This window comes from Haliotis cracherodii, unplaced genomic scaffold, assembly GCF_022045235.1.
Source record: "Haliotis cracherodii isolate W230 unplaced genomic scaffold, xgHalCrac1.p SCAF_19, whole genome shotgun sequence".
NCBI lineage: Eukaryota > Metazoa > Mollusca > Gastropoda > Lepetellida > Haliotidae > Haliotis > Haliotis cracherodii.
In genome coordinates this window covers 11,087,012-11,097,636 of record NW_027266274.1, presented here as the reverse complement: position 1 = coordinate 11,097,636, position 10,625 = coordinate 11,087,012, and the positions used below count along the sequence as shown (strand labels likewise).

At 43.8% G+C, this 10,625-nt stretch overlaps 1 pseudogene; it reads left to right on the top strand.

Annotated features, from left to right (window-relative positions):
• Positions 1-738: 738 nt before the first annotated feature.
• LOC139466945 (uncharacterized) lies at positions 739-2,404 on the top strand (annotated as a pseudogene).
• The last annotated feature ends 8,221 nt before the right edge of the window (positions 2,405-10,625 follow it).

Here is a 10,625-nt window from a genome sequence, read left to right as displayed (position 1 = left end):
CAGCCACACACAAACACACACGTACATGCACGTCGCTATATAAGTGCGATAATCTTGGACGCGACGTTAAACCCAATTTCACCTCACCTCACTATCAGGAGGATTGTATTTCAAAGAAGGTAACTGTTTGTAATTGATTGTAGGCGGATGGTGGTTTTTCCTCATGCGAGTATTCATTCGACCCACGTGTAAGTGTTATCGTGTTCACGTGGATTGTTCATGCAGAAATATCGACATCCTTAAAGATTGGTGTGGGATATCCAATAGTTTGACGAAACTTCCATCGACCGCTGAGATTACAGAACAGGTCATGATGACGGAACGTGAATGACATAGCGTTGATATACCCGGGAATTTTCAATACAGTACAAAATTATTCGAGGATTATTGAATATGAAAAAAGCTTATGTTATATCTTTGGCCTGTGGTGATTGGAGAAGTTGGCACACGCGATGCAGCCGTGGCACACTGTAAACATTCATGACAGTGATCAGATTTCGTTTGGTGCAGCATTATTTACATTAAAGTACAAGCTGGTGGAACGTGTTGTCCGCTCGCTTAAGGGCATGTCACACCTAGCTGATTTGTGACGCCGGAGCTATGCCGGATCACAAATTCGGCGATTTTCGTGGATGGGTACTAGTACGGCAGCGCAACGGTATCACATCGCTATGAACGGTAGCACATCGTCAGGACATCGTCAGAACATCGGCAACGACAACATTTAGCTACGGCAACATGCTCAAATTGTCTGCTGTTGCAGCAACGTGAGCAACGGCATCACAACGGGACTACAACGGCAGCACTCCGGTATTGCTTCGTTTATGTCGGTAGAGCACCGGTAGCGCCCCGTAATGGTTCGGCGGCTCCCCAGTGGCCTCAATGTGTACCGTACTGGTACCGATGGGATATCGTTGTACTACCGAATATCACCGACGTAGTAGCGATGCGCCGCCGATGTGATATTGGAGCTCCACCGTCATTCGTGACCAACTCGTGTCATTCCGGGACAAGCCGAATAGCGACTCGTGCCCCTCTCATGGCCATTTTTGTGACCGGGTTCCATCTTAGAGCAAACGGGCAGACCTAAAATAATTGTTATCTCGTTGTGTAATGGTTCACATATATTTCCCCATATATTATATATATTTCAGATGCAATTCAAAGAACATCGGGACGTGCGGAATTATACAGTATGATTGAACACATTTAACTGTGTCTTGGGTATATTTTTAGATGCCAGACATGTAAAATCAAAAATATTTCTGAGGGATTCTTTGACGAAGTATTTGAAATCATACGCGCATTCTGACTGATTTGTCGTATTTTCGTACATAACATTCATCGATAGGGGGACGAGTCTTCTTGCAGGTTACGGAAAGGGCGAGTGGTGACGAATGCTCGACCGTCTCACCGTTGTCCTGTCGATGTACTGTCAATGTAATAACGATGTACTATCGTTCTTAGCGGTGTGATATTATTCTACTAGCGTAATACTATCTACGTTGTGCATTTTGCAAATAAATAGGGGCACAGACTATCAGCCCGTCATTCCTTCATTTGTCATCAAGGATGGTGGACTTGTGGATTCAGGATTCAAATAGCCGTCCTCCAACGCCAGAACCAGGTGACCCAGTTGGCACTTCACCAGAAAAAGAAGAAGACCTCAAGTACCTCGATCAATCTGGGTGAGACCATGGATCATCAGGCGTCGTCAGTTTGGGATGTATGACCAGTTGCTGGTGGAGCTCTGCTGAGAGGACCAGAGGGCCTTCACAGATGTCTTCAGAATGTCCCCAGAGATTACGACAAGCTGGTACAGCGAGATGGTCCACGGATAACCAAACAAAAAACCTGGTACAGGGAGCCCCTGGATCCTGGCCTGAAGATAACCATCACTCTGCGCCACCTCGCCTCTGGGAACAAATACGCGGTTATGAAGTTTGGTTGGCGGGTACCACACAACACCTAGTCACTGGCCGTAAGAGAAGTCTGCCAAGCCATCGTTGAGGACTACCTGGACGAGACAATGACCTGCCCCACAACCCCTGAAGGCTGGTGTGAGATCTCAAGCCAGGTCATGGAGAAGTGGAACTTCCCACATACCTGTGGTGCCCTTGATGGCAAGCACGTTGCCTGCAAGGCTCCTCCAAAGAGTGGTTCCGTATACTACAATTACAAGGGGTTCTACTCCATCATGCAGCACCACCTATCCACCGACAAGATCATCCTGAAGGCGCGCATTGTTCTTCACAACTTGATGAGAATGAGGTATCCAACACTGCAGAACCAGCAGCTATACCGTGGGGAGAATGCCAACAGAGACATCATCCCAGGAGCGTGGCCGCCTCCAGCAAGAAAGGGAAGAAGCAGTGGACCTGATCAAACATTGGGCCAAATCTGACGATTCGAGGTCACCAGCATAAGCCTCAAATGCAAAGACAAATGCAGCCTTGTTGCGCAGAAGCACTTTCCGGATCTTGAACCGCTCTCGAAGCAAGGACTCCCGCTCAGTCAAGCATTGCGCACCAGTGACACTCTTGGTCTTGAGGAGCTTTGGGTGTGTGTCACGGGCAGAGGTGTACAAGGTGAAAATGGTCTGGTAAGACTTTCCCATGAGGGCAGCCTGGTCCACAGCCTCTTCTTGTCCTGGCACTTCATGGCCATCATGAGTGTATTCCGCAGGATTGGGTTGTCCTAAAACCGGTCCACCATCTAGTTTTCCTTCTGGAGTGTCAGGCTGCTAGTGTTCATTCTAGTCCCTGCCTTCCCCTTGGTTTATGAGGTGACGGAAGAAACTGTGGAGGTGGAGGCGGGGGCGGCAGGGGCGGCAGTGGAGGTCACTGAGGCGGCGTTGGAGACCAAATGAAGCGGCGTTGGAGCCTGCTGAAGCTTGGGAGGACACCTAGGAGGACCGGAAGAAACGGGACTCAGGAGAAGGTACACAGGAGGAGTCATGAGGTGGAGTAGGCGATCTTGGAGCAGATTCATTAGCAGCAGCGTCAGCCAGGAGGTGCCTTAGCAACACACTTCTTCTTGTATGGCATAGCTTGAAAGTTGTAGTAGTCACTGATGTCAGCTCGGTGTCTACAGCAGAAATGGTTAGGTTCTCCAAGAGGGGCCATATTTATAGATTGGTCACGCGTCACATCGGTAGCACATCAGTAGTGCATCGGCAGCACCACGGTATCACTCCGCTATAGCTCCGGTCAACGTTGGTACAGCAGAAATAGTTAGGTTCTCCAAGAGGGGCCATACATATACTGATTAGTCACGCGTCACATCGGTAGCACATCAGTAGTGCATCGGCAGCACCACGGTATCACTCCGCTATAGCTCCGGTCATCGTTGGTACAGCAGAAACGGTTAGGTTCTCCAAGAGGGGCCATACTTATACAGATTAGTCACGCGTCACATCGGTAGCACATCAGTAGTGCATAGGCAGCACCACGGTATCACTCCGCTATAGCTCCGGTCAATGGTGGTACATCGGTATAACATCGGCGGCGCATCGGTAACACTTAGCTGACAGAAAAGTAGTATTCGGTAGCACACCAGCTCTTACATTGTTAGGACAACGGTAGAACAACGGTATCACAACAGGAACGCCGGTTCTACATCGGTATTGCTATGGTCAGTTTTGACTTTTCAAGTGCTTTGTCACCAGAGCTCCGCCAATTTTCTCGACGTTGTTAATTTTTGCTCCGTTACATACATCAGTAGTGCGTGACAGGCCTTTGTGACATGTTTTTAGTTAAAAATAGCAACAATTCGCAATAGGCCTATCTATTAATATTAATGGAGTAATACTTATGTAATTTGGACCTTTTCTGTCCAAATATACTTTCATTCGTCCCATACACTTGTCAATGCTTCTGCCACAAATCTAATTCTCGTAGACGTCGTACAGGGTGTTAAACGGCCGACGCTGCTGCCAAAGCAATACTCAACACGTTTTCACACCACTTCTTATCCCATTGAGTGATAATGAAAACTGTAATTAGATGTCACATAAAAAATCTGATGCCAAAAGAAATTGGTCACCCAAGCAGCTATCAATAAGTTACATGAAATTACACTAATTATCGGCTACACAATGGGTTGTCGGTCCAGACAGATTTGCAGGTCACAATGCGACGATGTGTTTGCCATTCACGCTACACGCATGAATATTTATGGAAACGTAAATACCCTCCGTTTTGTATCCCTTGTGATGACAGAATCACAATCAAGAATGTCCTGCTTGACTGTATTGATTTTGCCATGACAAGGGATCGATATTTCAAATAATCATCTATAAAGGATCTTCTTATTAGTATTTCTCGTTTAATTAAAGGAAATGGTATTGTTCGAAAATTTTGATCAATGGTTCGTAAAATAACTATGTTTATTTATAATTGGTAGATTAAATCAGCAACTGAGATTGTTAGTGGTTGTATAGGATAGTCTCTACTTCAGTGAGTGAGTGAGTAAAGTTTAACGTCACATTGGCAGTATTTCAGCCATATTGTGAGGGAACAGTTATAACAATTCTATCGAGATTGAATAAAACGCTGTCAACGGTGGACAGTATAATAACTAGACTATCACAGTTTCGATTTTAAAACTAGTTTAGAATATTTAAAAGAATACATTATGATTCCACAATATAAAATAAAAATGGGCTATAGATCACCAGCAACCAAAGTTAGGCCACCATACTGCCAGGTGCCCCAGCAGGATTTACACCATTCCTTTAACTGCTCTCGATGATACAGTTTTTAGCCATCAATTAAAATAAAAAAGATACTACTTTTAAACCTGTGGCATGAATAAGTGTACTTCGAAGGATGTAGTCTCACGTATCCTCTCAGGGGGACAATAATTTTACGCTACTTCAACCCCCTGTTACAAACTATACACTACCAATATTATAAAATATATCTATCTACACATTTCAAAATTTATCAATAAGTTCAATATCTTTTTAAAAACCAATAATTAAATGAGAACTTATTCTATTAAAACGATCCTTAATAGATGATGATTTGAAATAGGTATCCCTTGTGATGGAAAAATCAACACAATCAAGCAGGACATGCTTGACCGTGATTATTACATCACAAGGGATACACAATGGAGGATCCTCACCTTTCAACAGATATTCATGGGCGTAACGAGAATGGCCAATACAACATCGTCGTAAAATGACCTCTTCAAATCTGGACTGGCAACCCAAGAAGGTGTAACCAATATTTGGTTTTATGTCATGTTATTTATTAATACCAACTGGGGTGTCCCACTATCCTTTGCATCAGATTCCGGATATATGATCCAATAACATGGCTTGGTAACCAGGAAAAAACGATGTCGTATTGGCCAGTAGCAAGTTGATTAGATTATTCAAAAATTTCGATTAAAAGTGGATGTTTGAAGACAGATTTGCAATAGTCTGAAGACAGGAAACAGAGTCGGAACATATAATAAATTGTTTATGTTTTGATTGTTTACTTATGTATTCTAGTGCTGTTAATATGGGGGCGGTCGGGCAGCCCAGTGGTTTAAGCGTTCGCTCGTCACGCCGAAGACCCGGGTTCGATTCCCGACATGGGTACAATGTGTGAAGCCCATTTCTGGTGTCCCCGCCGTGATATTGCTGGGATATTGCTAAAAGCGGCGTAAAACCATACTCACTCACTCACTCACTGTTAATATGGCCTTTGATTGGGCTATAAAATTGAACAGTTATCTGGTATTCTGGATGATATAGTTCTGGATCCAGTGACAGTGGCTTGCAACTGTGTCGCCATCCTATCTGCAAAGATAGATTTGTAGGTAGTGTAAACACTTCTTAATTGATTATATTCTTGTTGATAAATTAGTTGATTGGTATCGGATTTCTTTAGTTTAGTTAATGTAACTTGTGTCAGATTCACCTCTGGTTTTACAAACTGCCATGGTGGCTATAGATTTCATTTTAGCAGCAGAAATATCTGCTTGTAGTCTTATTCTAAGTGGTGGAATAAGAGAAGATTTTGTTTTGTAGAGATTACCTACCGTAAAGGGGATTAAAAACACTGTCAAACGAGTCATTAGAACGTAATTTAGAGAAATTGTGTAGAGCTAATTTAACGCGACGGTGTTTAAGGGATGGTTCATCAGCTTCCACATACAAACTATGAATAGAAGTTCTGAGGGCTCCAAGGCAAAGTCTCAGGCCCTGATGATAAATAGTGTCAAGTGATTTTAAATTGTTCTCACAAACCCCACCATATATGATGGAGCCATAATCAAGTTCAGAGCGGATAAATGTTCGATATATAGTTGGAGGAGGGTTTTTTGGTCCCCTTGAATTGGCGACAACTTTCAATAAATCTAGGGCCTTCAAGAATTTATTCCTATTGGATTGTGTCTACAAAATGCTGGTTATGAGACGCCTATTCGATCAGGTATATTTCAAACTCAGCTGCTATGCATGCATCCCTGAATTCCTCATACATTTTCGAAACAATGGATAAGTGGTCTTTGTCACCAACGCAAATTATCTAGATGAAATCATGCAAAATAAATTAGGTACGGAAACGAAAACTGTGCTCGGAAAACTGTACTTTGGCTCGATCACGCGCTTTCGCTCGTTTTGAAACAACTCGTTGTAAGTTCAGTGGTATCTGACAGACACTCGTGTAGTAATCTCTATAATATCATCCACCAAAGATGTTTGAGCAGTTGTATCTACAAGCATCTGCTGATCATTAACATATGATATGGTAGTTTGGCATCCTGTAGATGCTGTAGCAACATTGCCATTAGGAGGACTGCTGGATTTAGAAGAAGTGATAGGCGATTGAGATTCAACTAATTTTTGGGCATCACGAAAAGAGACATTTTTCGTGTGTTTAATTTTAAGTATTTGGATGAAGCCAAGTGGTCCCCATCGCAATTTGTACATTTAATAGCATTTGTGCACTCAGTATTTTCACGTGAGCCGCTACAGGGGACACATACCCAGCTGATGGTGCAGGTCTTCGCGCCATGTCCCAAATTTTGACATTTGTAACATCGGTGTGGGTTCAGTACATCAACCCCCACTCCGATATTAAAATATCCAGCTTTGATTGATTCGGGAATTTTGGAAAGTGAAAACGTAAAGAGATAGGTATTGGTCTTGATAGTATTGTCCTTTTGTTTTCTGGTAAAACGTTTCACAGCAGTAACTCCTTGTTTCTTCAATTCAAGAACAATCTTATCCTCACTCATGTCAGAAAGATAATGAGCTCTGTCTCTTACGATGCCTCGACATGAGTTCAAAGTTCTGTGTGCTGAGACAGCAACCTCCACATTTGTAAACTGGCTGAGTGATAACAAATTTAGATATTGCTGTCTTCGTATACACTCCACAAGTATGGAGCCATTACGAAGGTGGTGTTTTTTAACTTCACCATAACAGCCATTAATGGCCTTTAAAATGGCAAACGGGTTTAATTTCATCGGCTGATGATTACGATGAATCGTGCCCAGGAATGTAATTGTTGATCAGTGTCTTGATCAGAATAGCTGGCATCTAAATGCTTCCTTTTCAAACCAGAGTATTTGTGAGACATAATGAAAGGAAGTGTTTCGGCATCCCTGTTCCCCACCCACCATCGAGTGTCAACAAGGACGGTGTCTTATTGCACTGGATATCCAAAATGCAAAACAACAGGGCTACAGGGATGTTACACTCCAGCAAGTATGACATAAATAGCTATGTTTGTCTACTAAATCTATTGTCAAACTGGTTCTGCCCATAACAATAATTTAGAGACATACAGAATTTAGTGGACAACATTACCAGATTGTCGTATGAGCCATCGCCATCTGGCACAGGACTCTGGGCAATACATTATTTCAATAATTGTGTTTTCAAAACCATGACCAAGAAATACATTTGTGATAAATAAAATACATGTACATGCAAAATTAAGAATTGGAATTATTACGTATAGGGCTTTGTATGTCCAGCCGATTGATAAGACCGGGCCCATCCTACCATCCGTCCAGACGAAGTCAGGTTCTAAGTGGTGTCTTGGGCAAAAGGAACACCGGTTCCTGGCTCCAGTGCCCTCAACCACAAGAATCCTGTCCTCCACCGACACGGACGCAATCCACAGAAACCATAATTGAAACACTGTTTGAAGATCAATGTACACAATGTTCAAAACATTAATCGTGTCACCTAGACAGACACACGTACACGATACAGTTAATGTCACAGGGGTACAGAAAATGTCAGTATCGGTTGTGCCCACCACGTGCATCAATCACCGCTTGACACTGACGACCCATAGATGCAATCAAGTTATCAATAACACGCTGTTGGATGTGCCGCCATTCATACTGAAGTGCATCAAGAAGCGCCGGAAGTGTTTGGGGCGGTGGATTCCCTCTGCGAACGCGTCGATTCAACTCGTCCCACAGTTGCTGAATCGGGGACAAATCCGGTGACTGGGCTGGCCATGGTAATGTCTGGATGTTGTTGTGCTGTTAGAAGTCCTAACAAACACGTGCAATATGCGGTCGAGTGTTGTCCTGCTGGAACTGTCCGCCATTAACGTTGACGTGAGGAAGAACGTAAGGCTGTAGGATCAAGTCTCTGTAACACACACCAGTCAATGCACCTGCCACATGCACGAGAGGCGTCCTACCACCGTGATGAATTCCGGCCCATACCATGACACTCCCGCCGCCAAATGGGACAACCTGCTGCACACAGTTAGGGGCGTAACGTTCACCCCGACGTCTGTGGACACGTGCGCGCCCATCAGCACGTGTGAGTAGGAAACGGGACTCGTCAGTAAAGAGTACATTTCTCTACCTTGCACGTGCCCATCTAACCCTCTGTTGGCACCAAAGCAGACGGTCCGCCAGATGACGTGGGGTCAATACATGACGTCGAACAGGTCTTCGTGCAAAAAGTCCAGCCTCCCTCAGTCCATTGCATACCGTTTGATCTGATATTCTGCGAACCCCAGGGATCTGTGTGGTTGTAGACGTGGCTGTGGTAGTGCGGTCTCGGAGGTGTCGCCGTTGGATGTATCGATCTTGTGCTTGTGTTGTCACCCTTGGTCTTCCTGACCTTGGTCTGTCGTCAACTCTGTTGGTATTGTTGTATCGGGTCCACTGTGCGGAGATTGTCTGTCTGGATACGCCAAAGTGCCTGGCCACTTCTTGCTGAGATGCTCCAGCTTGTAATCTCCCAATGGCGTTGTTCCGTTGAGCTGCATTCAGTCTTGGCATTCTGTCACCGCTTCTACTGCCGTTATAAGGACTGTATGAGCAGCCGTTGATGTGGATTGTTATACCCATTCAGCAGGGGGGCCTGCATGCCTAAATCCCGTGCTGCTACGTTTATGTGCGAATTACAGACACATCATCTTTATGCTTGGTTTTGGTTCTAATTTAATGTAATTATTTTAGATATTTGGCAAAAAGTGGTTTTACATCTATGTCATGTTTCTTTTTTTTGAAGAGTATATATTTGTGTTGCCTTCGTTCATGGTATGGGTAATCAATAAAATAATCAAGGACATGTTTTGTGATTCAACCTCGTTAGTTCTCTAAAGTAATTAGAGATTAGATCACCTTTTAAACGGAGGCAAACTTATCAATATTGTTAGTTGATATCATTAGTTGTACCCTGTTAGACCTTCCACCGCTGGATGTCACTGTCTCTTCCCCAACCAGCTATAAGGAGTGGTCTTGCAGTGGCTGTATTAATTCATATTTTATAAAGATATAAATGTGTAATCTTCTAAAAAACGATTTAAGGCAATGGTTAAGCATGGAGACTAGTAAATCCGGTTTCTACCCTAATAACTGGTGTTATTAATGTCAAAGTTAATTGATGACATATTGTTGTCGAAGAAACTGATGTCATTCAGAGATACCATAAGTCCCCATGGTCCCCAGCGTGTTGGTCTCACTTTGGTTGCTCGTGATCTCTAGCCTACTTTTATAACCAGTGTGAGTGAGTGAGTAAGTTGGGTTTAACGCCGCTTTAACATTATTCCAGTTATATCACGGCGCGTCAGCTTAATGTGGGAGGAAACCCCGAAGTGATGCAGATCTCAGACGTTTACCACTTCGGTGAAACCCACGAGCACGGGTATGGTTCTGACAAACCTAGAAACATAATCTGATTCGAACCCACAGTCATAGGTTTCTGGCGTGTCCAAGGGACGCATCTCTGCACAACGAGCCCCGGCGCCTTGGACGACTGGGCCACCCGTGCCCCCTTGCCATATCTTGAACATTGCTGATTGCATTTAACTATACTGAGTCAAATTAAAAACTTTTCAAAAAGTAATCCCATATATGATACGCAACGGACAAATGTATCAGAGAAGGTAATTTGTAATCATTTATGTCCAAAGAAGGTGTTTAATTAACGGTGGTAACCATAATTTGTTCCAAGCACCAACGGTATTCGGTAATAACATCAACAGTTTAAATCATAAGTCCCAAGCACGAGAATCTGATGGCACAAGTTCAGTAGCGTGTATGGCCACCATGTGCGTTGACAACTGCCACACAACGCCTCCGCATGGACCTTGTGATGCTTGTGAACCCATGATTGGGAAGACGACGCCATTGTTGCTGCAAAATGG